Here is a 27,282-nt window from a genome sequence, read left to right as displayed (position 1 = left end):
TTCTTGGGACTCCTAAGGTTGGCATTTTCTGTAGATGTGAATGTTCCCCATATAGCAGGACCAGAGGACCAATAGTCACGGGTACTGTCAAATGAAATTGATTACGTTTTTGTACTTGTTCCATTCTAGCTTTATTTAACAGACTTACTTTTTTTTTCCTATTAGTTTAGCTAATTCAGTAACTTGAGGAGTTATTGGGGTTACATTTACTGTTTGTGGGACACTTGGGGTCATCCCACCTGAATTTTCCACAAATGGTGCAGGCATTTTATCATAATTTCTTCTAATAATTCATCATCAATTTCATACAAACTATCTGGATGATTCCAGGTCTTTTTTCTTCTTTACATTTAGTTTCTGTTTGAATCTCTACCGTCAAAGCTGGGTATAACCCTGCGGTTACTACAGATTTTCTCCATCTTTTCATTAGATCCTCTTGTCTCTCAAATGGGTAACCTGCGAATAATCTTCTATTTTTTTTACCACCTCGATCCTTCACCCTATCAAATGTTCTACTTCCCACTCTTACAATGCTTCATACTGTGCGAGTCTTGGATTTGGCTCCAAAGTGTTCATCTTGTCTCTTAAATTTTGTAGGATTCTTACATTGAACATATCAAACTCAGGAAAGGCTAAGACCCTATCACTTGTTGTTTATTTTCTCCAGTTTTCTATCCAAACACACCTATTATACCCTCGCTCCATCATCATATAGAATGCAGGCGTTTTCGGGGGCAGAATAGGATTTCCTCCCTTTTCACAATTGGTTTGTCTTTATTAAAGAGATTCTTTAATTTCTTCCACAAACCCATCTTCAGACCGTTCTATTAACAAATTCCTTCCTGATCGAAACACCAAAACTTTTCGGTATTCTTCTTTTCCATGTCGTCAACTTTTATCCTATCCCAGCACGTCTCACACAAACTAACCAATCACAATAACCTATGTATTTTCAGTCTTGTCCAATGTCAGTGTGTCTCATACTAGTCACTCAATAACCACTCTGCTTGCCCCACTGTCGGACCAAAGCCAGCCCGGCTCCTTGTCACATCAGTTGCACTCCTGCTACTGAACCTCCCATTACAATCTGCTCTTTGCTACACACCCGCTGTGTTCTCCAATACCAGCACTGCACCTTGTGCCGTCAGTATCCCTCCTGCTCCTGACCCTCCCTTTATAAAGGCTTAAGGAAATATTTTTCTCAATTTTCTCCATCAAAATTCTATTAGTAACAACATAAAAAGACAATGCTACTTTGTCTGTTCCACTATATAAAGAGATAGTCTTCACTTTTCAAAGATATTTTCATGCACTGCAATCAACAAAAAAGACCAGCGTTATCTCACTTCTCTGTCAACCTCCGGAGTGACCTATCTACTCCTCTCAAAATCGCACTAAGGTATCACAGGAGGGCCTTTTGATATACAAAAACAGTTGTCCTGTTACTGTTCTCGGAGTCCCTTTACCAGAGTTTCAAAAACGGTGACCCTTCACTATTACAAACTTTCCCCTTTCACACAGAAATTTCCATAAACTTAATACCGACAGCCTTATCTAGCTTTTCAGTATTATCACAACAGACAAAGTACTTCTGCAGTGGGATTTTTTTTATCACACTCTTCCAATTCCTGTACTTCTGGACAACATATAAATGAAAACACTAACTCTTTAGGGTAAAACATATAATGAATATTCAATAATTATTACCTAATTAATCAGTAGGTAATCCATAACTCTGCTACCATGAAACTGATCCAGCACGGACCCAATAATTTGGACAGGGACAAACATTCAATTACTTCATTTACTTTGGTCCATACACATACACCCAAGTTCCCTGTTGCGCTGGTATCAAGTTTGCAAATTCAATACCAATTCATACTCAGCTGTTTAATAGTTAGACAGTTCACGATTTTCTCAATAAACCCTTTCGTTCAAATTTCCATCTTCTTGGTAGATGTACCAAATAGTTGAAAAATGTAAGGCAAACAGTTATTCACATACGGACAAACTAACATAACCACAGACTCTTTGTTTGCATTTTATTCAATTTTAACCAAATCAAATGCATTCATCTTTAAATACCTCATGAGAAATAATACACTCTAAAAACAGTTAGCAAATAATCAATCCAATGAAACATATGTTTTATGGAGGGGATAGATGAAGAGACAGAAGCACACAGATAAAAAACAACTTGAGTTATCAAGATACCAACCCAAGGAACCAAGGAATAAGAACGAAGAAAACCACCACCCAGGCTGAGTAGCGGCAGGGGACCCCCAGACAGATAATCAGAGATCAAAGACTCTAAGATCAGGACAAGGATAGGACTGGACAGCTAGGCCTCTCTGCAAACCAATAATCAGCAGAACACCCTCTCTTCTCGCCTACAACAGCAGCTGCATCTGCCACCCTCACATCCAGACCCCACCCTTAAATCACCTTTTCTTTATACACTTACCATGCATGTCCATCCCACTAAAGTTGCTAAGTCACCTGTTCTAGCTAGGGGATTGGTAAAAAATGAGTGGCGGATGGTCACCCTACCATTAGATCATACTACTTTGACTACTCCATTGTTGAGTTTCCGTTTCCACATATTCAATATACATCCGTTTTCTCTCATGAGGTTAATGTAACACATTAAGTACAAATGTTTATACAGTTAACATCTTGTGGGTTTTCACACAAAGACACTGGAGTTGGCTGTATGTCAAGCCTCATGTCTTTCACTATGCCCTGCTCTTTCTGCTTGTTCAGCATTCCAGTCATTCAGTCACATAGTTTGTGCGAGCTGCAAGATTCACTCATTACAGTTCGGCTAACTTAACACAAAATGGAGACTCATCCATTCACTAAAGAACAGAAAACAGACATTTATTAAAATTACGATGATTACATTTTCACTGTTAACCACCCACCTTATCTCTAGCCCATGTTAACAGTTAACCTAGCATAGCATAAGCAGGAACGCAGCATTAATTATTATGACAAAGCAACACATGTGATGCTTTTTACTACATATATTTGAAATTTTGCCATGCAAAACATTCATAACACGTACTACACACAATAATATTACATTTAAGGTTATTTACAGATTGTTAGGATTAATTTCTACATATTGCGAAGGAAATCTCCCACGTATGATGTGAGATTGCACTTTAATATACATCCTACTTAAAATTAGCACCTATTACAGGTGTACTTGATTCAAGCGGGTTCTTTTTTGCGAAACCCCGCTCCATCACCTGTACAGGTGTTAATTGATGAAGTGGCTCTAAGCTTCCTGATGAGAGAGATATCATTGTGTGTGGTATTTTAAGGTTGTTTTAAACTGAGCAATGGAGTGAGTGCCATTAAAAAAAATCATATTATGTTTATTAAAAAAATAATTATTTCACATTTAAACAGACCCCATGCCACTTGCATAATCTCCTACTGCTGCAATTCCTCCTGCTAATTATCTATGAACAACCACATGTTTTCAGGGAGCATTAGTATATAGCCCCGAAATATTTTAGTCATTTTACATTCCAGATAGCAAAGCATGTTTCAAACTTGAGGCCTGCAAAACACCACATGCCCCTTACTAGAGAAAGTGATCCAGGAGTGAAATAGGTATATATGTCGGTGTATATATTCATGTGGCTGTAGTAAGGGCTGCAATTCTTTGCACATCCTCTTTTGCATTACCCATTCAACAGGTGTGTAAGTTAAGTGCCCACCCTTTTGAAAGTAGTTGGGATTGTGTACTAGATTCCAACTTGTACCCAACTAGATATTTATTAGAATTGTATCTAGTCTCGTAGAGGAAGATGAGGCGCTGAAGGCTTAAATATATGCTCTTGATGAGCTTTCACAGTGGTGAAGTTAAGAAAGTTCATGAGAGGCAAACAATAGTCTTCTAGGAAGTATCCTCCTTGCTCTATCTTCAGTGGCTTGGACAAGTACAAGACTTATTCTTAACTGAATATTTAAGGTGCAAGATACAATAATTCAAAATACAACACATTTGAAGAACTAGGTTTCTAATGTCAAAACAAATCATTTTAATTAACAGCACAAAGAGTTCAGAAAGAATATAGATCAAATATCTGTCAATACGAGCCAGTGATTCTAACTTTTTCCTCATAAGGAAATGGAAAATCTAATTAAATCACGTGTAATCGCGTCAGAAATACTTGGAAATACTGCTTCAAGTGCTTTGTAACAACTAGGAGGATTCATGATTCCATAGACGTGGACCGGGTTAAGGAATTTGGCCTGGTAGACAACGTGTTTTTAAATTATAATTATTGAAGAATATAGAGAACAGAGTTTAAGCTCAATTCAATAGCAGCACATTGCAACTGTGCATCTGCACTTTGTACATTGGACAATGATACCTAAGACACTTAGTTAAGCAGTTGGATTGTCCTGCCAATACTTCATGACTGGAAGATCAACCCTGTACCTACCATCCTCTGGCCAATCTCTTAGGAACAAATTCTACTTCTGCAGGTTTAAACAGCAAGCACTGCCTTTGTAGGATGAGTCAACCCTCTCTACCTGACACTAGTACCAAGCAACCTCACATTACACTCCTCCTAGTGGTGTAATAAAGTTCAGGGAGTATCGGCTATATGCTCTTTCACAAGTCCCACAGCTGCAGTCAATTATTCAATAAGTATGCCTAACGACCCGAACATATTTATTTATTTATCGAGTTTAGTATAGCACAAACTTGACTCGGAAGCATCAGAGCGCGCTACAGATTTAGAGCAGCGACAATTACATGAGTTACATAAAAAGCAAAAAACAGTACATAATAACTGTATAAAGAGAGGTGGACGATAGACAGCCGGATCTGTGAACGATATAGCAGCAATTACACGAGTTACATAAAAAGCACATAACAGTCCATAGTGATAGTTTAAAAAAGTTTACCAAGTACAGTAGAATATATGAGCGGTATAGAAGCTATTACAAGAGTTACATGAAAGAGTAAGGTAAAATACTTAGTAGCCATATGCTTAGGTCATGAGGAGGGCTGCTAAAGTTCTGCATAAACCCTCATTTGCTCCCCACAATAAACAAGATCAGATAGCCATTACATCTTGGTCAGTGCTCTTCCTGTACCCCAGTGTTCAGACAATTGCCATTTGCCCAGTAATAGTCCAACTGTCTGTCAGGCTTTCTTGGGGTCCAAGCCACTGTCTGCCTACACTTTCTATGACACCAACTTTAGGTCAGTAACAACCAACATGTGGACATTGTCATGTGAGAAGCACAGATTCTGCATCAGAAGCACCACATAAATAACGGTTAGAATGCATGCTTAGCCTCATTTTACAGGACTTCAGTTGAGTATAACACGAGTGGCAGCTGGGGGCATTTGAAAGTGGTTGGCATAAACGTTGGGCATGACATTTATATGCCGGGAGATGTCAACAAGTTCAATGGAATAGAGAAACGAAAAAAAGATTGGCATATGGTGCATTAAAGCAGATGAGTAGCAATTAAGCCAGGTTTATAAAGCAGTGAGAACGTATAGTCTTGAAATATTAAACACAATAAAAACTGACCTATATCTTCCTGCATTAGTATGTTCAACAGTTACTATAATGTGTAAATTGAACAGGATGACAACTTTAGTCCTTTAACCCTTTAAGTGCTGCGAACGTTCGGCGGACGTCGCGTGCACTACCTCGCTAGTGCTGCGCACGTCCGCTGAATGTTCCGATCCCGCCCGCTCAATGGAACGTCCGCACTGGGGCGGAATTTGCGGCGCGCTTAACGGGTTAAAATGTATGCAGCATTAACTTTGAAAACTTATATACCCTAACCAGATTTCGAGAAGCATCCACTGCTGTTGGGTGCAACCAATCATATAGAAATATGTGCAGACAGGTCTTTAAGTTGAATGAAAAAAGTGGTGGCTTGTCAAATACATTTCTGTGATTCTCATTGTATACAACCTGACCGGTATTTTAGTTTCTCTTCAAGATGTAATTGTTTCCAGATAAATGACACAACAACTGACATAAACCTAAAGCCTGTCAGTATGATTGGCTTTGTCAATGGGTTTTAGCTGTTTAAGATAAATGAATACAACAATGATTTGTTATAAATAATTAACACTGGAAATGTTTCAGATATGAAACTGTGAGCCTGTGAATATAAATAGCATAGAGGCCTGTAGGAGGATTTTTGGCATGCCTTTATGTGTGCGTTATGTTATAAATGTATCCTCTTTTTCTCTGCATATCTTCTCCAGCTGCACATCTTCAACCGCCTCTATTTACTCTTCAACATCCTCTTTTCACTCTTCCTCGAATACATTTCCTCATATCTCTGCCACTTCATCACCCCCAAACATGCACTGCACTCCCTTAAATATAAGCATTTTAATTTCTCTCACTTTTACCTTGCAAATATTTTGACTTCTACGTACTCCCTTCACACATATTTCCACAGAATATCAGCTGCAAATGGAATACATACACATTGTTCTGTGTGCCCTGTAGAGAGGCCAACCCACTGACAGGCACATATTTCTTGCCTTGCTTGACTCATATATTAAGATCAACTTTGCAAGGGAACAAGAACTCTGTTTGTTATCAAGATCCATATCGTGGGATAACAAATATGGCAGTTCCACTTCTAACATCACTGTATTCAGGCTAGCCTAGCTGATGAGGGGTGATGCCCCAAAACTGGTCCCAGGATGTTTGTTTCCAGTCCAGGGAGGACCTGGATTAGCAGTTCAGGCTGGTGAGCAAAAGAACAGTGGTCAAAATTCAGATCTTTGTGACTGGGGACGAATGCATTGTTCAGCATTCCAAAAATTGTTTGTTCCTTTTGTTTTTCTCACTCAATGTGGGAAGGGTATACCCAGACGTGGGACCCTTTCTCACTGCACACTGGACTCAAGCAAGGCTGGCTGATGGCTGGGTCCAAACTGTGGTGGCGTGATGAGCAGAAGAGCAATTGATTAAACCCAGATCTTTGTTACTGGGGGTGAATGTTTGCATTGTTCAGCATTCCATCCATCATTTTTACCTTTTGCTTTTAACACCCACCAAGTGAGAAGGGTAGGCCCAGACATCGGTCCCATTCTCATTGCGCCACTGGATTTAAGCTAGCTTTACTGATGAGGGGTGTTGCCCCAAAACCAGTCCCAGGATGCTTGTTTTCGGTCCGAGGAAGACCTGACTTGGCAGTTTGGGCTGGACTGTTCCCATAAGAAATAGAGCCAAGACTGATTTGCATGTGGCTGGGTCTAAACTGGGGTAGTGTGGTGAGGAAAAGAGAATGGATTAAACCCAGATCTTTGTGACTGGGGATGAAAGTTAGCATTGTTCAGCATTCCGTCCATCATATGTCCTTTTGCTTATGTCACCCTAAGTGGGAAGGGTATGCCCAGACGTGGGACCTTTTGCCCGATGTGCCACTGGATTCAAGCTAGCCTGGCTGATGAGGGGTGATGCCCCGAAACTGGTCCTAGGATGCTTGCCTAAGGTCCAGGGAGGACCTGGTACGGTAATTCAGGCTGGACTGTTCCCATGAGGAGCATGGTCAAGACTGATTTGCATATGGCTGGGTCCAAACTGGGTGGCGTGGTGAGCAATGGAACAATGGATTACACTCAGATCTTTGTGACAGGGGGTGAATGTTTGCATTATTCAGCATTCTGTCCATCATTTGTTCCTTACACTTCTAACTGAGCTAGCATTCTGCAGGGAGGGACTTGGGTAACCAGATCGGACGTACTTGTATCCATTCTCATGTATAATGAAAGGGTGGGATCTATGCCTTTGAATGACGGACATTTGAGGTCTCTCAGGCCGGAAACTGTGATGATTGCGTCACTGGCCTACAGAATACATTCAACCATAGACCACAATGTCAATGAAGGGCTTTCTAACAGAAAGCCCTGCATCATGCATCACAGTTCGGAAAGTTGATTTACTGCCTGACTTTCGTCTCTCGCTTCAGAATGAAATGGGGCAGGAATCCTGCAACAGACAGCCCAGACTTAAATACATCAATTTATTTAGAGATACAATTGTATCTCCAAATAAATTGATCTATTTAATATGTTTTCATGTATATGTGTAGGAATTTCAGACGGGCGCAGAGCCTCTGCTGAAAGGGAAAAAAGAGTCCTTTGGAATCCAAAGGTGGATTCTTGTCACGAAGCTTGGGAGTGACCAGGGGCTCGTTAGATGACTGCCCAATGATGTCGGGTGCCTCAGGTTGGCTGATGGAGTCCTTGAATCTGCAGCTGCGAGGACCAGGCAATGTTGAGGATGACCAGGAGCAGGATTCCAGCTGTCCCAGGAATTATGTCGAGTACTGAGGGGGTCAGTGTCTGGCAAGAGCACCAAAAAGCCTTTGACAACGCAAGCAGAAGATCAAGGAGGGGAACGAGTTGGACCAGCAAGGTCCAGTCGACTCACCACACACAGGGGAGTCAGGGCAAGCCAGTAGCATCCAGGGGAGCCCAAGAAAAGCAAAGTGGACCTTCAATTGGACCCACAGGCCAGAGGCACAGGAGTCATGAGAAGACCTCAAGCGATTTCACCAAACAACAGCCCACGGAGCACTGAGTTCGAGGAAGTCAAAGTTCTTGGTAGGAAATGGTGCCAGAGGTTGGGACTACACAGAGCCCAATGCTCTTGTTAGGGAAATGCCAACAACCATAGCCACTTGCAGATACATGTAGTGCACAGGGGTTCAGGTATTGCAGCCCCCACAAGGGACACTGGCCTCAAACTTTGTAAGAGAGAAGCTCGGACCTCGAGGGACCCACCTCCAGTGTTGCTGAACCCTTCATAGTCCATTGGAGCTTGGGATCAGCAGACCGGCCTGCAAATGATGGTGAGTGAGTCCTTCACTCCAAGAGAGATTATCTTCAGTTGTCCTTGATGCTCCACAGGTCCTGCACAGATCCTGTATGGGGCACAGGAACAGATGATGCATCAGACTGAGTGGGAGATGAAGTTGGGCCCAAACAAAATCCTGCGAAGTCCAGAGTGCACAGACGGTCAAAGTGCAGTGGTTTCTTGTTCAGAATCTTGTCCACATCGAATCTAAGTTCCTACAGCCAATTAAGGCCTTATGTACTCAAGGAAGAGGGTTGGCAAGATTCTCGTACTCCCATGTCCTTTGTCCAGTTTGGCACCAGAGCTGGAGCCAACGGCTTCCAGGGGTGGTTTGGACTGGACTATTTAGTCATTGTTTTTGTGCCACTGGGTTTCAATCAATTTGTTCCGATTACATTGTACCCATTTATCAAGTTTGTAAAAAATGTTACTATACCAACAATGTTTTTAAATAGTTTTGAGTATGCATGGAAGTATGAATGATGGACTTGAAAGTGAGTGTATGTACAGGATAGACTGTCCAAACGTTAAGAATTAAAATAAATGATATTTTGTACTTTTGATAAATAATTGTAGGTGCCTCGGTTCTTTCCATTCGTTATTGTTTACACATCATTGTTTATTAGCATACTATGAGTGGTTGCCTTAATTCTTTACATTGATTGAACTGGACTATGCACAGGGACACCAAATGTGCCCCTCATGCTGTATTTCAGTCACTAGCAAGCGCACTCATCCAGTCCTAATACAGTAAATCCTGTCTAGGAGGTGGTCACACGTCCCTGTGACAGGATGTCTATTGTTCTGCCTTCTCCTGCTTGAGCTTGGCTCAGCAGCAGGAGTGCAGAAATGTGTCTCTGGTCGGCAGCAACCATTTTGTGCCATCTGGGACTATAAGACTGGTACCGGGAACACCAGGGACCTCAAGAAGCCCGATTCTGAGGGGTAGAATCATATCAACCACATTGGTTACTGGTGTGGAGGTATGATTCCAATATGATAAGGTTTGTTTCAGCCATTTTAGAGTTGGTTATTACACGGCCGCATAATGCCCCTCTATATGTCATATATGGCTGCTTCACTGACAACCTGGGAGAATAGACTCTGTAGGCTGCAGGGGTGTTCTGTTCATGCGGTGGCATCCTCTCACTTATAACCAAGCACCCTGCCTTCAGGATTGTAAAGGCCTTCTATATTGATAACTGGGTTTAAGTGCATTGACCCTTACATATAGTAAACCTATATCTTAATTAAGTGGTGCATGCACCAACTTACACAGGCTGCAATGGCAGGCCTGTAGTTCTATTTTTCATGGCCTCTCATGGGTAGTATAATACATACTTGAGCCCATGGGAGGTCTGGAGTACCTATGCCCTGGGTTCATGGTTACTATATACTAAGGATTGACAAGTGTACAATAGTATCCAATTTGAAGTTTACCTAACTACTTACATAACAGTTTAGGGAGAAAGCAGCTAGATTGGGGTCTTGATCAGCATGATCCCATCCAGATTAGTCAAAAACAGAATTACATTTTTTAAAAAGTGGGGCTAACCATAAGAAGCAGATCCTACTTTCCTAAACTTCCCTAGGAATGCATTCCACCTGTTGTTTACCATTGGCTTTGTGGTTTGTAGCTCACATTTGCTTAGTTTAAATTTGCTGGCTCTATTCATCCAAGGCTGTCAGATCGAGGTTGTCTCTTACCTTGCCCAAACCCTACTTATTGTATTTGTCGCATTTATCTTGTTCTTATCTTGTCACATTTGCTGTGCATTCAAAGACAGAGGTTGAATATCAGGCTATCTCTCCCAGGAAGCTTTGTGTTTACCTTTCTTTCTCTGACTTCAAAACGCACAGATTTATGTGATAATCATGGTGGCCCAGGGAGATCACTAGAGCAAGGTTGTACAATGTTATTATTTTACTAGCACATAACAAAAACATAAAGGGCCATATGTATCAAGCAGAATTGAATTAGCAAACGCCGAAATACGCAGAATTTTGGTGTTTGCAATAGCAATTTTGCCAAATGGTATGAATGATGCAAATCTGCAAATCTACGTGCAAAATAAGGAATCGCCAAATTTGCGATTCCTTACTTTGCGATTGCATTTAAGGAATCGCACATTTTGTGATTCCTTAAATGCAATGTAAGAAGCACCAAAAAAGTGCAATTTGGCCTTAACCCCTTCCAGGCTGATGACGAGCTGGGCTCGTAATGGCGTAGCCTCCTCGCACGCTGATGACGAGCCCAGCTCGTCACGTAAAGTGTGTTTTCGCAAATCTCAGCGTGCGAGCGGAATAACGCTAGCGCGCATGAGGTTAAGGAATCGCAAATTACCACCAACTTGGTGGTAATTTGCGATTTCTTTGAAAACATTTTTTTTTGCATTTTTCAAAGTGCTATGTGAAGCACATACATGCCCTTAGGGCATGTATGTGCACCACATGTGCACCCATGCTTATTTCAGGGGTGCATAAACCACAGTTGATGGACAGAATGCAGAACAATGTCATACATTCACCACAGTATAGAGATCTGGGCCTAGATCCATCTGCTCCGTAAATCACCACCCCCTTTTGTACCACTTTTGGCCGCCATAAGTGTGGCAGGGTATGCTCAGACGTGAGTCCCTTGCTCACTTTGCCACTGGATTCAAGCAAGACGGGCTGAAGACGGCTGGAATGCTAGACACCGGTCCTCAGAAGCTTGTTTCCGGTCCAGGGAAGACATGCCTTGGCAGTTCGGGCTGGACTGTTCCCATGAGGCACAGGGTCAGACTGATTTGCATATAGCCATGTCTGAACTGGGGTGGCAGAGTGGGCTAAAGAACAGTGATGGATTAAACCCAGATCTTTTGACTGGATGTGAGTGTTTGATTGATTCAGATGCTCCGTCCATCACCACCCCCTTTTGTACCCCTATTTCAGAGGTGCAACAGGGCTTCCTTTTGACACCCCTGCACCCTTGAAATTGCATTTTCATTTTGCGATTCGCTAATTTCTAATCGCAAATTGAGAATGTCTTCCCATTCATTCCTATGGGCCTTTAGGCCTTTAGGCCATAGGAATGAATGGGGAGGTATTCCTTAATTGCGAATCACAATTTGAGATTCGCAATTTAGGAACATGTAGGATTCGCAAAATGTATTGCAAATCCTACATACATAGCATTTTGCGATTCTCAAATAACAATTCGCTAAAAATCGCTATTTGAGAATCGCAAATGGAGATATTGATACATATGGCCCAAAGTCATCTGTATCGGAAGTTTGCACCATGCATATTCCATACTATTGAGTGGTTGGTGGCACCTAGGATAGATGCCAACTCTCGGCGCACAACCTCTGTTGAAACAAACAAGTTTCTTTGGTAGATTCTTCCAAGTGTCATCAAAAAATTAAACCAAGTTCATTATCATTTTCTCCATGTTTAATTCCACATGAATTATTCTTCAGAATCAATGAAATCTCATATCATAGATATATCCAAAATCAAAGTGTATGGATGGGCATCATTTCCCAATGCATTTCGGATACTAGATCCTTCATCAGGGGAATCCTAAAACATAATGAAATGAACTAAGTATGATCCACGAAGGTAGAAAGGTATCTACAAAAATTACCACTGTAGTGAATGTCTGTTTATGATGAAGTGCGCGAAATGTAAAATAACACGAATGCACCCGAGAAAAACGTGTATACCCATGATGGAGTGAAAAAATAAAGTTGTAGGAAACGAGCAAAAATGCCAAATGGTGCAGGGTGAGTTAAACGTTCAAAGAAAGTGACAACTCGCGTACTTATTAGTGCTTCGTGCAAACAAAAAGTAAGGTCCGTTATTACCCCAAGTTTAAACCTCAATCATACAAGAAATAGGCGTGAAACGCGGTGTAAAGCACACTTACGATTGACTGGAAGCAAGAACACGCGTCCTGCTGCATGCGCCCTTCGCCATTAGTTTGGGAACCAAGCGTTCCGTATATGCGGAAGTATAACGAAAGTGGCGAGAGACATAGAAGAGGGACTGTGAGTGTGGTGGCCATATTGGAATGGTGAGTGAAAGCGTGGTATCCCGTCAGAGTAGGAAAGGATGAGAGATATAGACCGAGTGAAATCACTGCACTCCCTATAATTCAAGTTAAAGGCAAAACAACATATAAATAAAAAAATAACATATTAAGTGAAACAATAATAACATATGTTCAATGGTAAATGCATGATGAAAAACACATCAGATCAAGTAGTTGCTCTACAGGTAACATTGAAACTCCATCCGATCATTGAGACCAGATGGTTTCATTGTTTGAAGGAATTTAATCCAGTGGTTTTCACGCTGTAGTATAAAGTTGTTGTTGTCTCTGTCGTCTCGCTTGTTAACCACTTCTACAGCAGCGAACCTGAGCTGACTGATATTGTGTCTACTTTCTTTGAAATGTAGTGCCAGGTTTGATTTAATGTTGGCTGTCCTTATATTGCTCTTGTGTTCATTTATCCTCACTTTTAATTTACGTGTGGTTTTGCCAGTGTACATCAGTCCACAAGGGCATTTGATGATGTAAATAACATTTTCAGTGTCACAAGTAGCATTCAATTTTAATTTCACATCTGTGCCCTTCATGGGATGTTTTAACACAGGGCCTTTGATCATATTGTTGCAGTTCTGACAGTTCAGACAAGGTTGATTTCCTTTATAGTTGATGTTTGGTGTGGATTTGGGGTTTTTTATGAGCTCCTTTAGGTTATTTCCTCTTTTGTAGGCGAATAGGGGTTGTTCACTAAAGATTCCATTGAAGTCCTGTTCTCTGCTGATGATTGGCCAGTGTTTCAAGATAGCAGTTTTGTAAGCCCTAGAGGCCTCAGAATATTTAGATACGATTACAGGTCTTCTCTTTTCACTTTTTTGTTGTATTGTTAGTGCTTCCTCCCGTTTGATTATGTCGCAACGTTCTTTGGCGTGGGCCAAGATGGTTTGAGGATATCCCCTTGATGTGCGAGTGACAAGGGTTCTGGATCATCTGGAGACTGATTTATACAGGAAACACACAGACAAGAACAACACCCTTCACTACAATTCTTACCATCAAAAATCACTCAAAAATCATCTCCCATTTTCACAACTTCTCCGTGTCAAACGGATTGCATCTGACACCAATAAATACGAGGAACAAGCTTCCAATATGTTGGCACGCTTTGCCAAAAGGGGATATCCTCAAACCATCTTGGCCCACGCCAAAGAAGTACGCGAGTTGTCACTTTCTTTGAACGTTTAACTCACCCTGCACCATTTGGCATTTTTGCTCGTTTCCTACAACTTTATTTTTTCACTCCATCATGGGTATACACGTTTTTCTCGGGTGCATTCGTGTTATTTTACATTTCGCGCACTTCATCATAAACAGACATTGACTACAGTGGTAATTTTTGGAGATACCTTTCTACCTTCGTGGATCATACTTAGTTCATTTCATTATGTTTTAGGATTCCCCTGATGAAGGATCTAGTATCCGAAATGCATTGGGAAATGATGCCCATCCATACACTTTGATTTTGGATATATCTATGATATGAGATTTCATTGATTCTGAAGAATAATTCATGTGGAATTAAACATGGAGAAAATGATAATGAACTTGGTTTAATTTTTTGATGACACTTGGAAGAATCTACCAAAGAAACTTGTTTGTTTCAACAGAGGTTGTGCGCCGAGAGTTGGCATCTATCCTAGGTGCCACCAACCACTCAGTGATTTCCACACCTTCCTGTCAGGGGGTGATATCTCTGCAGCACACCCCAAATTATCAACTTTCCTACACCGAGGAGTGCGTGACCCACACTTTCTTTTTCATATTCCATACTATACCACTACACTCTACTCTTCACTACTTCATGCCACTGCATTCCACTCTGCACCACTTGACTTCACTTTCCACCGCACCACTTCCTTCATCGTCAAGCCATGCCGTCCATTATAGCGATGTTGTTGATCGGCTCCTGCATCGGCTTAGAAAGGCAATGCTTTGGTTATGATTGGCGCGAAGTGTCAGAGGCCCAGTTGTGCCTTTGAAGTGGGGGTGACTTCAAATCAGGCCTGTGAAGTGCACTTGTTTAACTTTCTACCCAACCCCTGGCTCCAGACTATCAGTAGGGGGTTATCAGTCCTTTTTGTGGGAAACAGGACACTGCCTATTAGGTGTATCAGCTCCCCCTCTCTTTTTCTGCCTAAGAAGAGCTATGAAGATGCAGAAAAATGCAGATGAGTACTCTGTCATACCCACCCTTTACAGTGTTTGTGGCTGTCTAGAGGGAATACCCAGAGAGTAGCTGTCACCAACCCCAGATGTGTATTGGAGACAAGTTGCAAGGCACATTAGGAAATAGAAGCAGTTAAATGTCCTCTTCCTAAAAGTGGCATCTATAAAACAGTAATGTTAAATCCAAATTTACCAGTAAAGAAGATGTATCATTACAATTTCAAAGATATGAAACATGACCCAGCAACTCCTTTCGAATTAGGAATTACAGCTTAAAAATGTATGGAGGAATGTCCAATGCCACCCTGTGAAAGGAGTAGGCCTCACAGTAGTGAAAAACTAATGTAGCTGTTTGTCACTACCAGGATGTTCAAGTTCAAGTTCAAGTTCAGGAATTTGCATAGCGCACTACTCACCCAGAGGGTCTCAAGGCGCTTGGGGGAGGGTGTTTGCATTACTTATCGATTAGCCAGGTTTTAAGCTGCTTTCTGAAGGAAATGTGGTTCTGTGTAAGGCGGAGGTGAGTGGGGAGAGAATTCCAGGTTTTGGCCGCTAACTAGGAGAAGGATCTTCCTCCCATGGTGGATCTGTGGATGCGGGGAATTGCGGCGAGGGCTTGATTGGATGATCGTAGTTGGCGGGTGGGTGTGTGGAAGGACAGTCTTGTGTTGAGGCATTCGGGTCCTAGGTCGTAGAGGGCCTTGTGTGCGTGGGTGAGGAGACGGAACGTTATTCTCTTGTTGATGGGAAGCCAGTGGAGGTCTTTCAGGTGACCGGTAATGTGAGCTTGACGGGGGATGTCCAATATGAGTCTGGCTGAGGCGTTTTGGATGAGTTAGAGTTTTTTCTGTAGTTTGGCTGTGGTTCCGGCGTAGAGGGTGTTTCCATAGTCCAGTCGGCTAGTGACCAGTGCGTGGGTGACAGTCTTTCTTGTTTCGGTGGGGATCCAATGGAAGATTTTTTTGAGCATGCGAAGTACGTTGAAGCATGAGGATGAGACGGCGTTGACTTGTCTGGCCATCGAGAGGGAGGAGTCTAGGATGAAGCCCAGGTTACGTGCGTGGTCTGTAGGTATGGGTGCTGTACCCAGGGCCTGTGGCCACCATGAGTCGTCCCAGGCAGAGGGGGATGATGCTAGGATGAGGACTTCCGTTTTGTCCGAGTTTAGTTTTAAGCGGCTGTTCTTCATCAATTCGGCTACTTCTTTCATGCCTTCGTGTAGATTGGTTTTGGCGGTGTTAGGGTCTATGGTGAGGGAGAGGATCAGCTGGGTGTCATCTGCGTAGGAGATGATGTTGAGGTTGTGTTGTCGCACGATGGATGCGAGGGGACTCATGTAAACGTTGAAGAGGGTGGGACTGAGTGATGATCCTTGTGGTACTCCGCAGATGACTTTGGTGGCCTCTGATTTGAATGGGGGGAGGCGGACTCTCTGGGTTCTCCCGGAACGAGATGATCCAGTCCAAAGCTTTTCCTTGTATCCCGACGTTGCTGAGGTGTTGTATGAGGGTGCTATGACAGGCTGTGTCGTAGGCGGCGGAGAGGTCAAGTAGGATGAGGGCAACTGTTTCTCCGTTGTCCAGTAGCGTTCGGATGTCGTCTGTAGCTGCGATGAGGGCGGTTTCGGTGCTGTGTTTGGCTTGGAAGCCGGACTGTGAGGTGTCGAGGGAATTGTTGGATTCAAGGAAGGTGGCGAGCTGACTATTGACGACTTTCTCAATGACTTTGGCAGGGAATGGGAGGAGTGAGATGGGGCGGTAGTTCTTAAGTTCAGAGGGGTCTGCTGTGGGTTTCTTCAGAAGGGCGCTGAGTTCGGCGTGTTTCCAGCTTTCTGGGAAGGTAGCGGAGTTGAAGGAACAGTTGATGACATCACGGAGATGGGGTGCGATGATGGAGTCTGCTTTGTTGAAAATGTAGTGGGGACATGGGTCGGTTGGCGATCCTGAGTGGATGGAGTTCCTCAGGCGGATGGTGTCTTCAGTAGTGATTGGGTTCCAGGCGCGAAGGTTGTGAGAGTTCTGTTTTGGTTCGGAGGTGGGTGGAGTGGACTGTTCTTCGGAATGGTTTTCAAAGCTGTTATGTATGTCAGCGATTTTGTTGTGGAAGAAAGAGGATAAAGAGTCGCAGAGGTCTTGGGAGGGAGTGATGTCGTTTGTGCTGGCGGTGGGGTTGGTAAATTCTTTGACGATGTTGAATAGTTCCTTGCTGTTGTGGGGGCTGTCGTCGAGTCGATCCTTGAATGCTGATTTCTTGGTGGATCAGATCAAATGGTGGTGTTTGCGGCTGGCGGCCTTGAAGGTGGACAGGTTGTTAGTGGTTGGGTTTTTTCTCCAGGTTTTCTCGAGAGTATGACATAACTTCTTGGATTTCTTAAGGTCATCTTTGAACCAGGGGGCCTTTTTGCTACCTTGTTTGATCTAGTGGTTTTTCAAGGGTGCTAGTTCGTCAGCGCTGTTGTGTGAGTTTGGTGGCAGCTTGGTTTGGATCCGATGATATGGCAGGAGGGTTTTGGTTAAGCGATGTGAAGAGTTGGTCGGTGGTGATTATGTTCCAATTTCTTCGAGGAACAGGTTGTGGGGGGTTGTGGGTCAAGGTCTTTTTGTAGTTGAAGTGAACGCAGCTGTGGTCCGTCCAATGGAGAGCTGTGGTGTGATCGAAGGAGATGTGCTTGCTGGAGGTGAAGATAGGGTCGAGCGTGTGTCCGGCAAGGTGGGTGGGGGTGTCAACAAGTTCTTTGAGTCCGAGGTTGTCCAGAAGGGTGGTGGTATTGCTGTCGTTTTTCTTTTCCAGGTGGAAGTTGAGGTCTCCCAGTAGGATGTAGTTCTCGGAGTTGAGGGCATGTGGGCTGATGAAGTCAGTGATGTCTTCGTTGAATTGTGTGCGGGTTCCTGGTGGTCTGTAGATGAGGGTGCCTCTAAGTGTGGTCCTGGGGTCGGTGTGGATCTGGAAGTTGAGGTGTTCGGCGGTAGCGAGGTTATCGTCGGAGCTGGTCGTGATTCGGATGGTGTTCTTATGGACGATGGCGATGCCTCCTCCTGTTTGGTTGGTGCGGTCTTTTCGGATGATCTTGTAAGCGTCCGGGATGGCTTTGGCGATGTCAGGCGCTGATGAGGTGTTCATCCAGGTTTCTGTGAGGAAGGCGACGTCCGGTGATGCAGTGTCGAGTAGGTCCCCGAGTTCAGTGGCGTGTCTGTGGACCGAGCGGGTGTTCAGCAGGATGCACTTCAGGTTGTTAGAGTCGGAGCTGTGTTTGGAGTTAGTGGATTTGGTGTGGGTCTTGATGCAGGCGAACTTGCAGGAGTGGCAGGCGAAGGGTCCGTGGGTGTGTCCTGGGACAGCTTCGCAGCATTGTGGTGTGCGTCCGGGGTTAAGGGCAAAGAGGGAGGCGGCATCGTACGTTATGCGGGTGGAGGGGATTTTGCGGGGGCCAGGGGGTCTGGCGCTGGGCACGGTCCAGGCGCTGGTCGTGATTCGGATGGTGCTCTTATGGACGATGGCGATGCCTCCTCCTGTTTGGTTGGTGCGGTCTTTTCAGATGATCTTGTAAGCGTCCGGGATGGCTATGGCGATGTCGGGCGCTGATGAGGTGTTCATCCAGGTTTCTGTGAGGAAGGCGACGTCCGGTGATGCAGTGTCGAGTAGGTCCCAGAGTTCAGTGGCGTGTCTGTGGACCGTGCGGGTGTTCAGCAGGATGCACTTCAGGTTGTTAGAGTTGGAGCTGTGTTTGGAGTTAGTGGATTTGGTGTGGGTCTTGATGCAGGCGAACTTGCAGGAGTGGCAGGCGAAGGGTCCTTGGGTGTGTCCTGGGGCAGCTTCGCCGCATTGTGGTGTGCGTCCGGGGTTAAGGGCAAAGAGGGAGGCGGCGTCGTACGTTATGCGGGTGGAGGGGATTTTGCGGGGGCCAGGGGGTCTGGTGCTGGGCACGGTCCAGGCGCGGACGGGCGTAGACGGGCTTACCTTTGGCGCACCTTCGGCGCGCATAGGGCGCGACCGCTGCGCGTGTATGCTGCGCGCAATGCATCTGTCATAAGTGGAGAAGTGGAGGGGGAAGGGGCGAGGGAGGATCAGCTGGGAGGCGGGGTGGGGTGTAGAGGACGGGCTCCGAGGCACAACAACAACAAAATGGCAGCAGCAAAAGTGAAACTAGAGAGAGGCGGGGGAACAAAGACAAATTAAACAACTTAGACAATCTGTGATGAAAGCGTTACAAAAATCGATGCACAAGACAAGCAATGCACTTTCCAGTCAGAGCAACACAGCGAGCGCTACAACAGGGACCGGGCAAATGAATAACACAGTGCTTAAGTCAGCTAAAGCGCTATAATTATTTCTAGTACTCGACAATGCTTATCGCACTACAGCGCTATGACAGACAGCAGCCAGCAGATTTTAAATGAGCAGATCAGAGCAAAGAGCGCAGCCCAACGATACCAAAGGAGAGCAGGGAGCGTGGGGAGCGACCGCTACTGAGACTTACCTGCACTTACGGCTACCTAGAGCCTACATTAGGGGTGAGTTATGTGTAATAAATGAGTAGATTAACATCATCCATGCTTCGGATGGCCAGGAGCTGTCTGACATCATGGTGAGCGTGTGCATTGGACGGCTCCCTGACGTCCTAGCACCCACCCACGTGGGAAGCACTGGTGGTCCCCCCATGGGTCGCCCTTGAAGCTGACTCACTGGGGTAAGGTAGGGGAAGCCCTTCCCCATCTCCCTCGTTCCCTCCCTCCATGTCATCTAATGACGTCAGCGCGCGAGGCATTAGAGGATACTGGATGCACAGGAAGCCATTTGCTTCCAGTGCATCCAGAGAAGAGGAGGTGAGTTTTTCCTCAGGGAGGGTGGGGTGTTTGTTTTAAAAGGAATTGGAGGAAAGGAAAGGATGTTCCTTTCCTCCAATGTCTTTTAATAAGCATTCCTGCTGTACAACCTCGCCTGGGGTGCGATCGTGAAGCAGGAATGCCTGTTTCTTTTTCTTTTAAATGCTCATTTTGTTTCGGGAGAGGCCCCTTGGGCAGGGGTCACTCTCCTTGGTGGAGCAATGTGTTTACTTTGTTCTGCCCCCCTTGGGGGCTGAGATTGTTGAGCAGACTCATTTGTATGCTGAACCGTTTTTGAGGGATAACAGTGCCAGACTTAGGCTCGCTCTAGGGCTACCCGGTAGACTCACACAAATCTTAATAAGATGAAGAAGTTTTTGGGTTTGATTTTTTTGCTGGGCTTGATAAGGAAGCTGTTCATGGTTTCATATTGGTCTACCAGTCCCTTGATGGCAACTGCCATATTTCCTGCAAATATGAGTCTTGATTGGTATTTACTTTTGCTTCAGATGCTGCATTTTTTTGATGATGCTTTGTTGTTGCCACAAGATCACCCTAACTGTGACCGTCCTGTTCTTGATCAGTTTTTAGATCGATTTTCAGAGATCTATACTCTAGGGAAAGAAATAGCTGTTGATGAGTCCTTGGTCCTGTTCAAGGGCCGTTTGATTTTTAGGCAGTAAATTCAAAGCAAGAGGTCATGATATGTCTATAATTTCCGGGTGTACACTAGAAAGTTTTCAGAGAAAATTGGGTTTGATCTTGCTTGAGGACTGTTTAACAGAGGCCACCATTTGTACCTTGATAACTTCTACACTGCTGTGCAATTGTCTAAGGAATTGTTCAAAGTGGACACTATTGCTTGTGGCACAATTTAATCTAACCGTAACAGTTACCCAAAAGAGATGTTTGCAAAAAGCTTCAGAAGGGACAGTGCTGTGCCTTGCGTAGTGATAAGAGTACGTGCGCTAAGGGCGTGGAAGGCAGAGCGGAGGCACCTCCGGTTGCGGGGAGGGCTCTAGTGGCTGCTGCATCAGATAAAAGGCACATGTTAAAGTGGTTCACGCAGCGGATGCGTGCAGCGGGCACTCCGCTGGCGTGCCATAGGCGTACCTAAGGCAAGCCTGTCTGCACCCGTCCGCGGCCGTTCGGGGACCGGGGCCAGATCTCCTGGTCAAAATATCGCCCAGAAATTATTGAGGCCCTTCCTCCTAGGTATATGATAACCAGGATTGATAGGGCATCTGGTAGAGGGGGCAGGGTAGGCATTGTTTTGTAACAGCCACTACAGTGCTCTTTGGAACCTGTGACTATAGTAGATAGTGAAGCCGGAACATTTACTATCAGGGTCAGCTCTCACCTTACGATGAAAGGATTACTGATTTACAGACCTCCGGGCCCTTATGCCCGGTTTGTGGCTAGCCTTTTGGAAGGGATTTTGGACGTAGCCCTACGGAACAACAAATTCCTTCTGTTGGGTGACCTTAATGTCCACATACACAACAAACAATGAGAGGAGGGTCTAAGGGCAGATTTAACGACTGACCTGGTACACGCCCCAAACACAATATCAAGAACACCAAATTATACCTGGGAGTCAAAAGGGTAAGTCATTCAACATGGATCACAAAACCAATACCATACAGATAACACCCGTGAGAACACACCATGCACGTTGGTTTATGCTGGCCAAGTAGAGGCTCAAGAGCATATGGAGAAAATTGTTCCCATCAGAAGCCACACTGTACCGCCCTCTTTCTCATCATTTGGGTTCTCCTTACCCAGGAGACAGAACGGCCGGTCTGATGTTACCGTGACCGATAGATGTGAAAAGTGGGTAGTATGTGATATTCAAAAGTTAAGGTGGCTACTGAAAAAAAGCAGTGTGTGATAATAGGAGTGAAATAGTGAGGGGTTTTATTAAAATTAGGGGATTTGGGTAGAAAAACAAATTTTATTAGTGTCTCCCAATCCCTAAGGTTAAAAGGCAAGTGCAAGTGGGGTTTGAAATAATAACCGTACTTGATAGTGGTCAACATGTTTCTGCATTAAGAGAAAAAAGTTTCAAATGCATTCTTCAGGACCTTGTTGTTTTCTAACTACTGCTTTACGTGAATAGTAATAAAATGATATCACCTGAGAGTCCCAGGTTGTGTGCTCAACCATATACTGTTACCGCATCGTACCATACGGTATTGGATCCAACAGAAAGACAAACAAGAAAAAGAAACAAAAAGAACATGAATGTATCATATTCCCGTGGTTTATTAGAAATATTTTGTCAATTAAAACCACAGTGCGATGGCACCACATTCACACATACTGGAAGATAAATTCCAATATAGATACTTACCCATACGTGGTGGTTGAGAGGCTTCACCCCACCTGGCTGCGGCTCAGGTATGAGGAGCACCGCTCTAAAAATGAGTCATTTTAAAAAAAGAGAGTTTAAATGGAGGGAAAGCCAAAGTGGCTCAGTGTATCCAACGAAAGATACGTGGATTGTTTGTGAGTAACCCTGCTCATACCGATCTCCCACAAACAAATACCTGACTGTTTGGTTCAATTTAGATCTCAATGTGGATTGTGTGTGCAAGGTATTACAAACGTCCAGTAGTGTAACAAACAACCCACTGGACGCTTATGCACAACCACGTGGAACCAAGCTTATTTAGCGTATATTGTCATAAGCTCAGTCCAGTACATTTAAGGATATATATAAGTTATATATAAGCCCGCAAGCTTACACTGCTTGTCCTGCGCATTTTGTGATCTGCTCCGTTCAAAATCTAAACAAGACTATACAGGCAAGCCAGCAATCCTACACTGCGTGTCTCACGCGTTGGCATTGACAAAAATCGGCAATCGGGCAGTTCGCGGGCTGGCGTGTTTTAGGCGCGCGACTCCCATGCAGCCAGCTCACCTGACCGTCGGTGTCTCCTGACAGTCGTCCGAACTGTCTGGGGGGGCACCGGTCATTGCAGTGAAGAGGTGTTTATGCGACCGCTCTCGGACGGTAGAGTCACGTGATCAGCTGTGGTCACGTGACTCTGGGAATGCTGGGAAATGTAGTTCAGAAGACCTTTGTTAGAAAAACACGAGACCCATTAAGTGTTTATGGAATACATGGCGTTTAGCTAGTTGGTATGCGTAAAATGCTTTAAATGAATAGGCTGAGAAGAAATTCTTATTTAAGGGAATAGACTCGCGATGTATGTTAGTAGTACTCGTTCATTGGAGTACGTCCATACAGTATAAGTTGTATATTTGAGTGCAATGACAGAGCTTCAAAGAAGAACTAGGTGATACCCAATGTATGTTAATCTCAGGCAGAAGTCATAGACCAAGGGTAAAGACAGGGCTATGAATGAGGAACAGTGTGTGATGGTAAATTAGAGGGACATCCAGGGTATTGGCTCATTGAGTCCCTCCTTATCACTATTCAGTCTATAAACCCATTTTTGTTCGATTTTGAACAGGAAGCGACTGATGTCAGTGCAGAAATCGGGACTCTGTGGTTGTTCCAGAACGGTCCAACAGAATTCGTCAGGGCCATGTCCTTTCTCCAGAAAGTGTGCAGTTAGGCGAGTAGCCTGTTTTCGACATCGTACTGTACTCTTGTGTTCTTGTATTCGCGTCCTTATTTTTCTAGTCGTCATGCCAACGTATCGGAGTTGGCACGGGCATGTTATCAGATAAATAAGGTTGCTGCTGTTGCAGTTGGTGAACCTGTTTTGTGTCCACGGTCTGTTTGTTCCTATGTCGATGTTGGTGGATTTGCAAGTCTGGGGACATACCGTGCAAGCCCCACAGGGATGGTGGCCTACGACAGGTGGCAGGTCCCATAACGTGCCCACTTGTCTTGGTTCTTTGTTCCGTGGGCGTGTGTGGACTAACTGGTCCTTGAGATTTTGTCCTCTTTTAAAGGCAAAGATAGGTAAGGGAATATCATCACCTCCAGTTTAAAATTGACCAATGTTTTTTTATGATCCTTTGTACTTGGTTTGATCTGCTGTTAAATGTGTTAACAAAGGCAATCCGGTTGTTATTTTCTTTCGGAGGTTGTATCTCAAGTAAAGACTCTCTGTTGTTGTTAGATGCCCTCTTTTTGGACTGACGAATGATTTTCTTTGGGTAGTTTTTCTCACTGAGTTGTATTTCCAAATTTCGCGAGTCAGGTATTTGTTTGTGGGAGATCGGTATCAGTGGGTTGTTTGTTACACTACTGGACTTTGCTAAGTGATTTGAACTTCCGCATCTGAAGCAAATCCATTGAGTATTGCTCTTCTTATCACTTTTAGAGTACTTAAATTTTGAGTCACTCTTATTGTTAGCAAATTCATTTTTAGAGGTAAAGGGTTTCTTAAATTTCTCTCCTTCTTTGGAAACACTAAAAACATCTCCTTTTTCACTTCCTCTTATTTCCTTCACAAACTTCTCAGAATGTTCAATTGACCTTGCAATATCAATAGCTGCATTTAAGGACATATCCTAAGTTGTCCAAAGTCTTTCCTGGACCTTTTTGTTATTTGTTCTCATCAGTATTTGATCTCTTAGTACTTGTTCATAGGTAATGTGTTCAAAATCACAAGTCACAGCAAGTGATCTGAGAGAAGATACAAAATCATCAATTGGTTCATTTGCAGATTGTTTGCGGGAATAGAAAATAAATCTCTCCATGACAATGTTCTTTTTTTTTCCGAATCTAATTTTTGATTGTTCTGCTGCACATTCATACACATCCTTCTCACCAGGATTGGTTAAAGCTGGAAGAGTGACGAATTCTTTTAATCCAATCCCCCCAAGACAATGTTTTAAAAGTGATAATTTCCTCTCAGGTTCGCATTCAGTACCTTCCATGACCTCAACATAAGCTAAGAAAACAGGTTCCCATATTTCCCATTGCATGGGAGGATCACCTTTATTTGCCAAAAACGAAGGAGGAGGAACAATTCCACTCATGTTAAAATGTTATAAGTTACTTTGATGTGTAAGAAATAATAAATATCCAAAATAATACCTTTAGATAAAGTCGAGTTGAAGAACAATCGTGTAGGATCCAAAATAATACCTTTAGATAAAGTCGAGTTGAGGAACAATCGTGTAGGATTGATTTCAGGAAAACGGACTTCAAAAGAAAAAAAAAAAACGATGAAAAACGCTAAATAAATGAAGTTTACCAATTTAAGATGGCCGCCGTGGAAATCGCTTTCTTTCTAAAGGAAATGGCCTTGTTTCGAAAGCGTATGACGTAGCTGAGGAAATCTCGCGTTGCATTCAAGTTCACACAGCTCGCGCGCGCGAGCGCACTGTAGAAGACTCGCGCTGGCTGGAGCTCGGACAGAAAGAAACTCGCGCTGAGGACAACTCTTCGAAGTCTTCGAGGTAAAGAATAATTGATTTAAATACCTCAGAAGATGAAAACGAGTGTCGCTAAAGTCGAATCTGTGGGAGTCCGCAGGTTCCAGTAGCTCCGCAAATTAGAAATTGTTTGAAGTTGGGATCTCTTTTTTTAAAAAAAATTTGTTGATGAAAACTTCTTGATAATCAAATGAAATTAGGAAATATAATGTCCTTTTCCCTCGTCGCCAGTGTAGGAAAGACTAGAAGTCTCAGGAAGCTTGTTGAAGAAGGAGTTTATTGAAGCACGTCTGGAGCAAGTCCAGTCCAAACTGTTAATGCCCACATCATTCCAAGCAACGCATAACTTACATATTTGAAAGATGCAGTGGAATGTGCACAAAACAGAAAGCGACTGACACAAGATAACACGGGTCAAACCACATGCCATCTCGTGTCAGAGACAGTATACAACAGTAGGCCTAGTGCCCAAGTCAGGAAACAGCACAAAACACAACGTGGACACACCACATTCTCACAGTGAAAACTGACCCTTTTTTGCAAAGTGCCTAGCTTTAGATTTTGAACCCTAGTTCTGCCGGCATCTAGTGATACCTAGCAAACCTATACATTTCTCAAAACAAGACAGGCAGGGAAATCCAGGATGGGATGACTTGACTGGCTCTCAGCAGGTTCTGTTAGCCAGAATCCCTTGCAAACTTAAAAATTTGTCAAAAAACACATTTTCCTCATATTTCTGTGGTGGAACGTTCTGGAATCTGCGTGGATCAACAAAATTCCATGCACTCCGAGTTCCCCAAAGTCTTCTGAGAAAAACAGTACCTCACTGGTGTGGGTGGGTCTAGTACTCGTGACAGGCAAGTGCCCAAAACCTATTGAGTTGACATCAAAATGGACAATATTCACTTGCTGTTTTGATCTTGTCACTTCTCAGTCTGCACCCCTTGCGACATACCTGATGCGTCATATTTAATGTATGAAGCATCATGTTGCAAGGAGTTACAGATATGTCAGAATTTCTAACGTATCTGTAAACGCAAAAGTGATGCATTTCTGGAGTGTGTCACAAAAGTGACGCCACTCCGGCAATGCGTCCTTTCACATGGGGCAAGCCCAAAAGTGAAAGGGCCTGCGTCAGTCTTACGCCTGCTGTGAGGAAGGCACAAGATTTTGACGCACCGGCGTCCTAGAAGTGACGCAGTGAAATCTCATAGATTTTACTGCATCACTTCTACAAGGCTTTTTGCGGGGGAACACCCCCCTTGCATGCATTATACCTGATGCAGGTATAATGTAGCGCAGGGGGATACAAAGTGATGCATCTGCTTAGATGTGTCACTTTGTTAATAGTGTGCAACAGGAGGCATGTTTTAGGCTGTCGATGCGTCACAAAAAGTGACACATCGGAAGCGCAAAACTGATGCAAGTCCTCATAAAAAACGCCCAATGTACATAGCACCTCAACCTACACATTATTCCTGCAAACTGGGAATGGTGTACAAAGTAACTCAATCACAACATCCATTATTTTCCAGTCCCTTTCAAGCGTACTCAGGAGCAAGCAAAAATGCCCTTTAGGTAGAAACTAATTGTGGACTAGCAATGGAATCGTTTGCTACTCAAGAGTTAAGTTCAACATAGAGAGACACAATGCATAAGACCATTCGTAACATCTTAAACATGCACATCTTAGAGAAAATGCTAAGTGACACAAGACTACGAAAATGAAGTAAACAAGCAGGACTGGCATAGTATTTAACATGAACCATAATCGGGTTCCTAATGATAGTGTTAGTGTACAAAAACACTAGTATACTGTCACAGTAGCTTTGAATAGGAGGGGGAGGGGGGGATACCGCTCCTCAGAGACACGAAATATAATCAATCTGCTCCACCCAGAGTGCCACAGACTCTCCATGTGAGCCTGTTGCGCCACTCCCTGTAGCCCCCTCAGGTCACAGCAGAGGGT

Source organism: Lissotriton vulgaris, chromosome 2_2, assembly GCF_964263255.1.
Source record: "Lissotriton vulgaris chromosome 2_2, aLisVul1.2, whole genome shotgun sequence".
In the NCBI taxonomy this organism is placed as follows: domain Eukaryota; kingdom Metazoa; phylum Chordata; class Amphibia; order Caudata; family Salamandridae; genus Lissotriton; species Lissotriton vulgaris.
Note: the sequence above shows the minus strand (reverse complement) of the source record.